The sequence below is a fragment of the Megascapheus bottae genome, chromosome 9 (assembly GCF_031878675.1).
Source record: "Megascapheus bottae isolate mThoBot1 chromosome 9, mThoBot2.hap1, whole genome shotgun sequence".
Classification (NCBI taxonomy): domain Eukaryota; kingdom Metazoa; phylum Chordata; class Mammalia; order Rodentia; family Geomyidae; genus Megascapheus; species Megascapheus bottae.
The window spans coordinates 7,974,024-7,985,544 of NC_143517.1; positions in this window are offsets into that span (position 1 = coordinate 7,974,024).

An 11,521-nucleotide genomic window follows, 5' to 3' on the forward strand; every position below is an offset into this window, starting at 1 on the left:
TATGAGTTTTATTTATAGAATGTTGTTGGTATTTTGCAATAATATATTTAAAATCATTTGTCCTTTCTTGTTTATAGTAATTTAAAGACTCTACTCTTTCTTGGACGCTACTCTTTCTAGAGCACTATGTGTTTCCTCTGAAACTTCAGAATGATTTGCATAGATGCATTACTTTTCAATTGATGTTTCCTATTATTCATTATAATTTTCTTCTCATCAAACTCATCTTTAATTCATTTTTATCAATTTATTTGATTCTGCTTTATTCTCTCTTTCTTCTTTCCTAAATTGATGTGTTAGAGAGGGAATGGTGTTGCTAAAGCAAAGGCATTCTAAGCCCTGTACTGTTCCTTTAAAAGGAACAGACCTGAGCAGATAGGTGGCCTATTCCATACATCATGTGTGAACTTAAAAACACAGGGACTAGTGGCATGCATCAGCCGCAGAGTCTCTGCTTCTCTGGCTTGAAGCCAAACTCCAATACTTCATCTAGGATCCAGAAGACTCTGACACTCTAGAGAAGAGGTCACTGTACAGAACCACGTAAGGAAAACTGAACCTGTTACCTGCTTTACTAATAGTCCTTGCATGCTTACATTTGTTGTCTATGGCTGCTTTTGACTTACAATGGCAGAGCTGAATTTTTACAGCCTAGACCAAGATGACCCTCAAACCCTTGAAATTACACCCTGAATTATCTTGTCATTTCTTTGTCATGTTTCTATATATCATCAGTAACAACTTCTTTTCTTGTGATCAGTCTAATTCTTTCTTAGTTTCTTTATATCTTTATGGATATTGATAACCAAACTCTTTTTTTTTAATGCTAGTCCTAGAGCTTGAACTCAGGGTGGAGGCACTGTTCTTAAGCTATTTTGCTTAAAGCTAGTACTCTACCACTTAAGCCTCAGCTCTATTACCGGCTTTTTGGTAGTTGGAGATAAGAGTCTCAGCCGGGTACAGGTGGCTCATGCTTGTAAGCTGAGCTCCTCAGGAGGCAGAGATGTGAGGACTACAGTTTGAAGCCAGCCAGTGCTGGAAAGTCCATGGAATTCTTATCTCCAGTTAACAACCAAAAAAATCCAGAAGTGAGGCTGTGACTCAAGTGGTAGAAGGCTAGCCTTGAGTGCAAAAGCTTAGTGACAGTGCACAGGTCCTGAGTTCAAGCCTCAGGATTGGCATATACAAAAAAAGAGTCTCACTGGTTTTCCTTCTGAGGCTGGCTTTGGACCACAATCCTCAGCTCTCATTCTCCTGAGTAGCTTGGATTACAGGCCTGAGCCACTAGCACTTGGCAAATGAATCTATTTTTACTTTTACTTTTTTTTTTTTTGCCAGTCCTGAGGCTTGAACTCAGTGGTATGCACTATCCTTGAGCTTTGTCAAGGCTAGTAATCTACCACTTGAGCCACAGCACCACTTTCAGTTTTTTTTCTGCTCATGTAGTACCAAGGAATTGAACCTAGGGCTTCAGGCATGCTAGGCAAACACTCAACCACTGGGCCATACTCCCAGTTTTAATCTTACTTTTTTACCTTGGTTTTCTTTTTTGCTAGTCCTGGGGCTTGAACTATGAAACTAGGCACTGTTTCTGAGCTTTTATGCTCAAGACTAGCACTCTAGCACTTAAACTAAAGCTCCACTTCCAGCTTTTTAGGTAGTTTGAGTGGAAATAAGAGTCTTATGAACTTTCCTGCCTGGGCTGGCTTTGAACTGCAATCCTCAGATCTCCTAGCTTCCTCAGTAGTTAGGATTACAGGTGTGTTCCACTGGTGCCCAGTTTACCTTTTTTTTTTCTTGGTTCTGGGCTTGGGTTCAGGGCATGAGCAGTATCCTTGTTTTTTGCTGTTGTTGTTGTTTATTTTCATTTATTTATTTATTATTGTTTTTGCCAGTTTGGGACCTTGAACTCAGGGCCTGAGCTGTCCTTGGGCTTTCTCAAGGCTAGCACTCTACCACTTGAGCCACAGCACCACTTCTGGCTGTATTTTTTCCTATGCATGTGGTGCCGAGGAATGGAACCTGGGTCTTCATGCATGCTAGGCAAGCAGTCTACTACTAGGCCAAACTCTTGGCCAGGATGTGTTTTTTTTTTCTCAAGGCTAGAGCTCTACCACTTGAACCTCAACACCACTTCCAGCTTTTTTCTATGTATATGGTACTGAGGAATCGAATCTGGGTCTTTGTGCATGCTAGGCAAGCACTCTACCACTAGGCCAAACTCCTGGCCCCAGTTTACCTTGGTTTTAAGGATGGTATTTGTAAACAATGTGTATATATATATATATATATTTTCCGTCTGTCTGTCTGTCTATCTATCTATCTATCTATCTATCTATCTATCTATCTATCTATATTTTGCCAGTCCTGGGCTTGGGCTCAGGGCCTGAGCACTGTCCTTGGACTTTCTCAAGGCTAGAGCTCTACCACTTGAGCCTCAGCACCACTTCTGGCTTTTTGCTATGTATGTGGTACCGAGGAATCGAACCCGGGTCTTCGTGCATGCTAGGAGCACTCTACCACTAGGCCAAACTCCTGGCCCCAATGTGTATATTTTTAGAAGAAAAAAATCTGTTTTAACAATGTGTATGTTTTTGTAAGTGATTGTAACTTATTATATTTGCATTTGTACTGATTTTAAACTCTAAGCTTATATATATACATAAATAAGTCTGGAATTTCCAGGGAAACATACACATGCACACACACAAACATACTAACAAACATATTTACTATAAGAAATTATTGGCTGTAGGGTTTGGGCATAGTGGTTCATACCTGTAATCCCAGCTCCCTGGGAAGCAGAGATAGGAGGAGGCTGGAAGCCTGCTCAGAACAAATCCTCAGAGGCTAAAAAGGGACTCCATCCCTATTTACTGAAGTTTAGAAATCTACAGCCACAGTCAAGAAAAAAGGTAATCATTTACAGCTACATAATAAGTCAAAAATTTAAAAATGGCTTCTATGCTGTGTTTTCATACCAAAGGCAAGAGAAAACAATATTACTTAGAACAAAATTATGATGCAGATGACAAGTAGCTAATTTCTCTAAGAAAAAAACATACTACAGACCAAAATTAAATCTGAAAATGAGGCAGATCACAGAAGAAAAATACAAACAGCCACGAAATAGACAAAGGCATGTTCAAATTTCCAGGTAAATCAGGGAAATATGAGAAATGTCTGCTTATACACGAGATAGGCAAACATGGAAAAGACATGTACTGTTTCTTGCTAGAGGCTAAGTGAATAAGTGGGTTGTGGTTTTATTTTTTTGTTTGTTTTTTATTTTTTTCGGTTTTTTTGCCAGTCCCGGGCCTTGAACTCAGGGCCCTCATTCTTTTCTCCTTTCCTCCCTGTAAATAGAATTTGTTATGTAAACCATAGACAGTTTAATAATTACCAAATATGATCATTGAGAACATTTGTATTACATGAGGATTTATCTCTTTCAAAAATTGTCAAATAATGAAACTAAGAATTATTAGTCATTTTGATCAAGACTTTTATTCTGCTCTCTGGAGATGTGTGGATGCAGTTTTTGCTTCTTTGGCTATCTGTACTTTTCTTTGTAAAAACATAATTTACTCTTGCGTGCCTTATATGTCAAAGACCACCTTTGGCCTGTTTTGACAACTGGCTTCATATGATTCCTTTCTGCATTTCAGGTCTTGTGTGTGCAAGGTAGAATTCCAGTTCAAATTGCAGTCATCTGGGGCTTGTAGAATTTCCCTTTTCCTAATTCAGAGCTTACAACTCCACTGCTATGGCCTTTGGGTTACAGCTATGAGAACTAGAGTCCTCAAAGATTCATTACTTTTGCTCCATTGTATTGAGTGTTTATTGATTTCGTTCTGAGAAAATAATGCAGAAATGAAGAATTTGCTTCCACTGATGCAGGGAGCCAGAACCAAGTTTTATATGTGACTGTACAATCTTGAATTTCTGAAATGAAATTTTCTAGAGAGCAGAGATTACTGTCAAAGTCGTTTTGTGTTTATTTTCTAGGATCAAACTTTGAAAGGAGAAAGTTTTTTAGTGTATCCTAAAGACTGCTGGAAATCTTTTAAGTAATAACTCTGCTTTTCATCCAACTAGTATAAAATGATTATCTGCCATGTTCTTAGATCTCCATAGAGTTTGCCCCTAACTATCTGGGATAGAACAGACTGTGATTTTACAAACTGTAATAAATGTTTGAAGGGAAATTAAGTTACTGTTTCAGTGAGTTGGACAAGAAACAGCTTCATGGAAGAGAAATTTAAGGAAAGACTAGAGAATGAGTAAGATTCCAATAGGTAGAATTCTTAGAAGAAAAGAAACCATCTAGCCAAAGAGAACATTGCAAAGCGTAAATAGCTCTATAACAAGATCCTTAGACCTGAACTCAAACTTGATATCTGTTGCTTTTGATCATTGGCTAGGACTCTACTAACTGAGCCATGTCTCCAAATAGGACATAATATTTCTATTCTTTTTGTTAGAGCAGACAGAACCTTGGAATGAAGGATATCATAATGAGATATCAGACAAAAAAACAAAAGGTGGACTATGGCCCACGCCTGTAATTCTAGCTACTCAGGAGGCTGAGATCTGAGGATCATAGTTCAAAGCCAGCCAGGGCAAAAAGGACCTGAGACTCTTATTTCCAGTTAACCTCTAGCAAATGGGAAGTGGGGCTTGGCTCAAGGGTAAGGGTAGTAGCCTTGAGCTGAAGAGCTCAGGGACAGAGCCCACATGACCCACCAAAAAAAAAAAAAAAAAAAAAAGGCTGCCACTTCCTACAGGTAAAAGCAAGTTCACTAACTTGAAGCTTTGTCAAAAACGCTAGCAGTTTAGCAATAAATATAGATGCAGGCCATGGACAAAATTATGAAATAGTAAGTATAAAGGTGATGTATGAAAGAGTCACAGTTACATAAGTCAATAAAGAGTGCATTTCTTTTTGGACAGTGTCCCCTCACTGAAAAATTTAACTTAGGAAACTGGATGGTGTCTAACTCACTTTCCTGAAGTCTTCAAGTGAAGACTTTCTTTGTTGTTGTTAAAGCTGCTGATTATCACTCATTCTAGGCTGGGAAACGCTGACCTACCCTAGTATCTTTAAATAGGGTACCATGTGCTTAGGTTATCAGTCTTACACAATGAAAATTCCCAGGGCGTGAAAATCTGGTTATAGGAACCTGCTTAAGAAATGACTTTGGGTGTGTACGAATACTAATGACAGATAATGTATATTTAGAAAGAGAGCAGTTTCCTGACCTGGTTACAATAAGACAACCAACTGCATTGGCAACATAATCAAAAATTTAAAAAATGTTGGGTTTTTTTTTTTGGTCAGTCATGGGGCTTGAACTCAGGGTCTGGGAGCTGTCCTGGAGCTCTTTTGCTTAACAGCTCTAACCTGGATGGCCATTGAGTGGTTAACTGGATGAGTCTCATGGGGACTTTTTTGCCTGGGCTGGCTTTGAACTATGATCTTCAGATCTCAGCCTCCTGAGTAGCAAGGGTTACAGGCATAAGCCACAGGTGTCTAGCTGCAAACACTTTGAGTAGAGACTCAAGAAAGATTAAAGTTTTCAGATAACAAATGGAATAAACTGAAACTTTTCTGCATTCTTTTTCTTCTAGAAATTCTAATACTGTAGGGCAGGAAAGGTCATCTCCGTTATGAGAAGCCTTTTATACCTCCATTCTCATGAGCTCAGAGCCAACAGGTTTCCCTGTGGCATTATTACAAATGGACCAATTGGCTGTTTTCAGAAAAGACTCGTTTACAGAAATCCTCACATGAGCATTTACAATACAGACCCAATAGCTTTCAAGTGTGCTTCGATTAAATAAAGCAGGATCAGCTGTTTACATTTAACAGGATTAATTCATTTGAAGAAATCCATTTTGACCAGCAATTATGGCAGCCAAAGACTGTCAGTACATGGAGAAGGGACTTTTTGGAGGTAGGGGTGTGGCTCAACTAGTAGAGTGCCTCCTGGGAGTAAAATAGCCCAGTGCGAGCTTGAGGCCAGGAATTGAAGCCTCAGCACATCTGAGAACTCTTCCATAGATACAATCACTTTATTTTCTATCCCTTTTCTAGAGCAAACAGAATCAGGGAATGGATCTGGTAAGTTATTATTCAGAAAATTTCTTCTTCCTTCAAAATGAAAAGAAACTCTTCTAAAGAATTAGAAGAGCACCAGTGGCATAGGCCTATTCAGGAGGTTGAGATCTGAGGACCACAGTTCAAAAGTCAGCCCTGGCAGGAGAGTCTGTAAGATTTATTTCCAGAAGTGGAGTTGTGGTTCAAGTGGTAGTGCACTAGACCTGAGCAGCAAAGCTTAGGGATAGAGCCCAAGCACTGAGTACAAGTCCCAGGACATGCAAAAAAAATAAAGAATACATTTGCAATATTAGTGTATTGTAGAGAAAGCCCAATACTTTGTATCTCTAACTGGGTAACAGATTTATTTGAAGGAATTGGCTTACGTGATGGTGAGATTAGCAAATGCTAGACCACAGAGCAGATTGGTGAGCTAGGAAAATTAAGAGTTGAGGTTATAGCTGAGTTTACAGACTGACTAGGAGATGAATTCTCTTACTTGTGAGTTCTCAGTCTTTGCTCTTAAGACCTTCAAATGGTTGTGTGAGCAAGGGCCATCTACATTGTGGAGGGAGATCTGTTCCACTCAAAATCTACTGGCTTAAATATAAATCACACGAAAAAATTCTCTAGAGTAATTGTCTAATACTAAGGCCCAGCTAAGTCGACAAATAAAATGAAACATCAAAGTAGATGAGTCAACATTTTCAGAGTAGAAAGATTTGTAAACATTCTTTTTCCCCCCTTGCTTAAGAAGTATGAGTTGAATCAATGTATAACTAAAGAAAAGTGGCAGCAAAATTCAAGCTTAGTAGTCAGCCTGAATTTTTCCTTCTTCATTTAGTATGAAGATTTCCTTTAATACTAGTGGAAAAAGTCTTTGCCCCACAGGATCTGTGATAAGTAAACTGAATTTTGAATTAACATTTCATAAAGATTATACTTTTCATGAATTAATTCCAAACACACTTTTTCAGAGTCTACTATTCTTGGGTTTTATAATGTTTTTCCTTCTATAAGCTGTCCTTAAAGTATTTCACAGGGATGAACTTAAATAAAAATACATATAGTATTCATTATCAGAATCAATGTGGAAATAGTTTTACATTTTTTGGAATTAGGGGAATGAGGAATAGCTAATATGGGAATTGCTGCTAATTTGCCCTCTAAAGCAGAAAATTCTTCTCATACTTGATGGAGGTGCAGTGAGAGTTACTCAGTTTTTAGAATTAATCTCTTTCTTGGGAGATGTTTTCCTGACTATCACATTTCAGTGTGATAAATTCTGGGTCTATTTGAATGGTCAGTAAGGGATTTTTCAAATTTTAGGAAACAACCCCCTGGTAAACTTCTGAAAAGATGACTTACAGTACTAACAGAAATAGTTATAAAATGAATTTACTAATTTCCAGTACAATCTCAAACAGGAAATATCATTCTCATAGCCATTTATAAATTCTAAATTTACCTAAAGTTTTGTTTTTTTGGGGGAGGGCAGGTCTTGAACTTAGAGCCTGGGTGCTATCCTTGAGCTTCTTTTGCTCAAGGCTAGTGCTACTCCACTTGAACTACAGCACCACTTCCTACTTTTCTGGTAGCTTATTAGAGATGAAAGTCTCATGGACAACCAAAACATGAGAAAGGGTATCAATGTATGTGAAGTGATGCACTTTCTGTCTGGTGAATATAATGTAACTCTTCTATTAATTACAATAAAAATATATGAAAAAAAGTCTCATGGACTTTCCTGTCTAGGCTGGCTTGGAACCATGATCTCAGATCTCAACCTCCTGAATAGTTAGGATTATAGGCATGAGCCACCCCTGGCTCTGGATTAAAGTTTTAGTGTTTCAACTTAAAAAAAAAACCCTATAATTTCTGTGAATAAAAATTTTTAAAAATCAAAACCTCTCAGAACCTTATATATTTCATTTCAATGACAAAAACTGTCCTAGAGGCAATATTTAGAATTCTGTATTTATCAAATAAAAAAAACACTTCATAGTGAAGAAAAAAGTTTAGAGCAAATTATCATCTATGAACACTTCAGGAAGATCTACATTATCTAAAGTCATACTATAATTTTATTTGTATCTTTTGTGGAATTCACATCTTTTTTTTTACAGCAAACATAACACTGTACACCACAAGAAGCTGCAGTACTATTGTTTAATTAGCAGCAAATTAGTATTTTAAATCTGGAAATCTAGCATTAAATAGCCTGCTTTTGGGATGTGAATGTTTTAAAATGTAGTACCACTGCAGCTTCATAATGTGATTGCTATTTTACAGAGCTTGTACACACACACACACACACAAATAAGATCTTTGTCTATATTTTATACAAATACAACAGTAGTTTGTGAATACATTTTTAAGTACATGATATACATGAGAAGCCACTTGATTTCCCAATATCACAGAATAGCAATTTTAAATGCAATAAAAATATAGAAAATTCAGTCTGGAATGCAGATATTTTTCTTCTCTACTTTGATTCAAAACTTTACCATTAGAACATTTTTTAGAGTACTAGTCCAAACACTTTTTCATTAGCTAAAAAATACAATTTCAGCAGTCCAGCTTATGTTCAGGCACGATGTAATCAATCCATTTCCTAGAGGATTCCCAGTTTTCCTTAAATTCAAAGGGCTGCCAGTAACTTACAGCACGTTCTTCACTCCACACCCCATTGTCAAGCCCACTTTCCATTCTGAGTTACAGTCACCTTGTGGACAAAAGCTGGGTTTGTTCTGGTAACATTTGCACATCCAAGATCTCCTTTTGCAAGTGCACATGAATACATTGTGGTGGTGTAAAAGTTTGCTAATGACAAATGAAGTCACAGTATAAAAATATATTGTACACCTTTACACCTAATGTAGTCCTTTTCCTATGGATTAAAAAAATACAACTGAACAAGACAGAGAAGTTTGTAGCACCATGAAGAGTTGTATCCCAAGTTACATTAGCAGCATGATCCAATATAATATGGAAGGAGTGTTTCTGAGAAGATAAGACATTCATTCTGGTTTCTCTGTACCACTGAAGCTTATATAATGAAGGGTTTTATACATTAGCAATAGTTCTGTCATTCCTAGAACTAGATAATTGATCAAACGACACCACCTTCCATCCTCAGAGGCCTAATGTCTTTGTAGAAGGACTTACTGGTGACCTAAGTGTACCATTACCAAGGCTGGTAGCATTGTCTTGCTTTACACGATCTAAAAGGAGCTCTCTATGGGCTTTGAATCACAAATGTACATGATGTGGACCAACGTAATCAATGCATAGGATCTCTGTGTTGCAGACCTGGCAGTTCACACAGTGAGACAAAAACAAGACGTACTCAACTCAGGCACTCATTTGTCAGAGGAAACAGTCTGCCATTGCTAATGACAAATACTCAACATTTAAAAGATCTCCTCCAATGCCACACGGATCTCAGTAGGCTAGAAGCAACTTGGGTGAACTGGTATTTTTTAACTTATAGACTGGGAAGACAGTGTGCTTTGAGACACGTAAACCTTGTAAAAAAATAAACCATTGTAAAACCTTATGAAAAGACACACACTGATTTTGTGCAATATAGCAAATTGATAAGAAAACACTGTAAAAATGTACCTGTTTAAAATATTATCTACCATTTTTGTACACAAAGCATTATATATCAAAGGCCTACATATATATCATCTAATGGCACTTGAAACAAATTATAAGTCTTAAAATAAAAGGCATACCTATAAGAAAGTTTCTGTAAAGGCTTAGATTCATTTTGAAAGTGCTATATCTTGTAATATGTGTAGTATAGAGGTTGACCAAGCTCTATTAAAAAAATATTGGCCTATAATAAGTGTATTGCTCACTAGATGAATGATCCTGAAAATATGTACTCTATAACATTCATTATTAGCTTAATAAAGCAATCAGCTCTGGCTCATGTTTCAGTCAGTATATGGTTTTTAAAAACCGCTACTGTCCAAATTAACACAATATATCACTATTTTCCACAAATGTCTAAGAAAAATAAAGCACAAGCAACAAATAGGCAAACATACACAGCTTGAAAGAAACACTAAATGAAATAAAAATGTTGCACAAAGAGTGGTGCATGGTCAGCCAGGAAAATCAAAATTTAAAAAAACTGAACTTGATAACAAGATTTCAAAATGAAAGTTTAAGTGACCAATAACTATATAAAGATGGTAGGTATTTGCATAAACCAACGGATAATATTGCTTACAGTGCCAAGATGCTTCCACACTCACACTTCTGTGATTGGTGACCTAGTTTGTACCACATGTGGAAGTCAAACTGAATGAGGTTCAATATCTTGTCTGAGGTCCAAATTCTATACTAATACATTTTTATTTCAAGTTAATACCCTCCCCTAGCCCCCATTTCTTCCCCAAGCTAAGGCACTACCAGAAATGTCAAGAATGATGATTCTGGGCACTAAAGAATCAAAACAGCATTGGCAATAACTATTCTTAATCACGTCTACTTCAAATAAAAATTTTACAATTTTTCTAAAAATAAAACCCAATTATGTGTTATATGTTTATTAGAATATCATGCAATTAAACAAATCTGCCTCATCTTTAATAGAAATTCTATCAAAAAGGGTTTAGTGACCACTTCAGTCAATGTAAAAATAAAAATTAGCTGATATTTCTTACCACGAAGTGCTATTTCAAATCTATGGGGCAACAAGAGGCAGAACGGTATATGTAAGAAAATTAAGACTCCACAACTTCAATACTTTGCCCTGAAAATGACTGTTTCAATTCTGTGTTAGGTGAGAATTAGAAAAAACAGATGTGTGTGTGTGTGTGTATATATATATATATATATACACACACATGGACACACACACACATATGGCGCCATTCCCCACTTCCAAAATGCTCTAGTTCATAAATCCAGGTACTCCCTTTTTATTTTTTTAATAGCAGTAAAAAAACAGCCTATTGAAGGCCAACGTATCAATTCACTTATTTGACTTCTTAAGCAAAATTTAGGCAGAACAAAGTAGTGCTTCCACATTTGCTATTTGTGATATCTATTTTAAAATAAGTTTTCTATGTACTTGTGCTCTGTCACCAAATGTCTCTTTTCCTTTTTTATGGTGATTAAAGCAATATTGAACACTAATCATTCAACTGAAGATTTAGGTAAGCAATCTGTTTCATAGAAACTAAAGGAAGCAGTAATGAAGCAGAGCAAAAGCCTACTTTCCATGTAATATTCTCCTAATCAAAAGCTTAGGAGCAGTTTGAAAAAAATTTTAAAATGTATTTCCTTATTAACATATATAATTTTAATGCCTTTGGAACACACTTTTTTAATAAAATGTATTTTTTCATAATAAAATTTAAATACATAAGTATAAAAACTACTGCTCCTAGGATTAAAAAA